The sequence below is a fragment of the Cornus florida genome, unplaced genomic scaffold (genome assembly GCF_030987335.1).
Source record: "Cornus florida cultivar Cherokee Brave unplaced genomic scaffold, ASM3098733v1 CherokeeBrave_3.0.0_Hap2_scaffold_132, whole genome shotgun sequence".
NCBI lineage: Eukaryota > Viridiplantae > Streptophyta > Magnoliopsida > Cornales > Cornaceae > Cornus > Cornus florida.
The window spans coordinates 65,001-67,463 of NW_026775619.1; positions in this window are offsets into that span (position 1 = coordinate 65,001).

The following is a 2,463-nucleotide window of genomic DNA, read 5'->3' on the forward strand; positions in this document are numbered from 1 at the left end:
GGCATCCAAAAAATTTTTTTTTTTTTTTTTTTTTTTTCGAAAAATTTTTTTTCACAAAAACTTTTTTTTTTTTTTTTTCCCCAAAAAATTTTTTTTTTCGTTCCAAGCTAACCAAGACATCTACTATTCACTAGTAGAGCAATCGAGACTGCAAAGCAAGCAATGGCCTTACTTGCAGCTCTTGGTGCTGAGAACTCCCCCCCCCCTATAGTAGTCTTAAGTAAAACCACAGCTCTGACAGGAGTAGATATTGCATGCGAGCGAGGAGTCGTAATGGGCAAAATTGACTCGGGGGACCTCCAAATCGAATTCCGTTTCGAGCAAAACACTTCTTAGGCTTCAAGGAAGCTCCCATAAAATTTCCAAACCCAAACTCCAAACTTCATTTTTTAGCCTACAATGCCCACGTGCACGCCGGTGTGCACGCAGGGGTGCTTGAGCATGCGGGAGAGGAGCCATAATGGGCAACATTGACTCGGGGGACCTCCAAATCGAAATCCGTCTCGAGCAAAACACTTCTTAAGCTTCTAGGAAGCTCCCATAAAACTTCCAAACCCAAACTCCAAACTTTATTTTTTAGCATACAATGCCCACGTGCACGCCGGGGTGCTTGAGCGTGCGGGCGAGGAGCCATAATGGGCAACATTGACTCGGGGGACCTCCAAATCGAAATCCGTCTCGAGCAAAACACTTCTTAAGCTTCTAGGAAGCTCCCATAAAACTTCCAAACCCAAACTCCAAACTTTATTTTTTAGCATACAATGCCCACGTGCACGCAGGGGTGCTTGAGCATGCGGGAGAGGAGCCATAATGGGCAACATTGACTCGGGGGACCTCCAAATCGAAATCCGTCTCGAGCAAAACACTTCTTAAGCTTCTAGGAAGCTCCCATAAAACTTCCAAACCCAAACTCCAAACTTTATTTTTTAGCATACAATGCCCACGTGCACGCCGGGGTGCTTGAGCGTGCGGGCGAGGAGCCGTAATGGGCAAAATTAACACGGGGGACCTTCAAATCGAAATCCGTCTCGAGCAAAGCACTTCTTAGGCTTCTAGGAAGCTCCCATCAAATTTACAAACCCAAACTCCAAACTTCATTTTTTAGCACACAATGCCCACGTGCACGCGGGGGTGCTTAAGCGTGCGGGCGAGGAGTCATAATGGGCAAAATTAACTCGGGGGACCTCCAAATCGAAATCCGTCTCGAGCAAAGCACTTCTTAGGCTTCTAGGAAGCTCCCATAAAATTTCCAAACCCAAACTCCAAACTTCATTTTTTAGCATACAATGCCCCCGTGCACGCGGGGGTGCTTGAGCGTGCGGGGGAGGAGTCATAATGGGCAAAACTAACTCGGGGGACCTCCAAATCGAAATCCGTCTCGAGCAAAACACTTCTTAGGCTTCTAGGAAGCTCCCATAAAATTTCCGAACCCAAACTCCAAACTTCATTTTTTAGCATACGATGCCCACGTGCACGCCGGGGTGCTTGAGCGTGCGGGCGAGGAGTCATAATGGGCAAAAACTAACTCGTGGGATCTCCAAATCAAAATCCGTCTCGAGCAAAGCATTTCTTAGGCTTCTAGGAAGCTCCCATAAAATTTCCGAACCCAAACTCCAAACTTCATTTTTTAGCATACGATGCCCACGTGCACGCCGGGGTGCACGAGCGTGCGGGCGAGGAGTCGTAATGGGCAAAATTAACTCGGGGGACCTCCAAATCGAAATCCGTCTCGAGCAAAGCATTTCTTAGGCTTCTAGGAAGTTCCCGTAAAATTTTCAAACCCAAACTCCAAACTTCATTTTTTAGCATACGATGCCCACTGTGCGCGCCGGTGTGCACGTCGGGGTGCTTGAGCGTGCGCGCGAGGAGCCGTAATTGGCAAAATTAACACGGCGGAAATCTAAATCGAAATCCGTCTCGAGCAAAGCACTTCTTAGTCTTCTAGGAAGCTCCCATAAAATTTTCAAACCCAAACTCCAAACTTCATTTTTTAGCATACGATGCCCACGTGCACGCCGGTGTGCACGAGCATGCGGGCGAGGAGTCGTAATGGGCAAAATTAACTCGGGGGACCTCCAAATCGAAATCCGTCTCGAGCAAAGCATTTCTTAGGCTTCTAGGAAGTTCCCGTAAAATTTTCAAACCCAAACTCCAAACTTCATTTTTTAGCATACGATGCCCACGTGCGCGCCGGTGTGCACGTCGGGGTGCTTGAGCGTGCGCGCGAGGAGCCGTAATTGGCAAAATTAACACGGCGGAAATCTAAATCGAAATCCGTCTCGAGCAAAGCATTTCTTAGGCTTCTAGGAAGCTCCCATAAGATTTCTGAACCCAAACTCCAAACTTCATTTTTTAGCATACGATGCCCACGTGCACGCCGGTGTGCACGAGCATGCGGGCGAGGAGTCATAAAGGGCAAACTTAACTCGGGGGACCTCCAAATCGAAATCCGTCTCGAGCAAA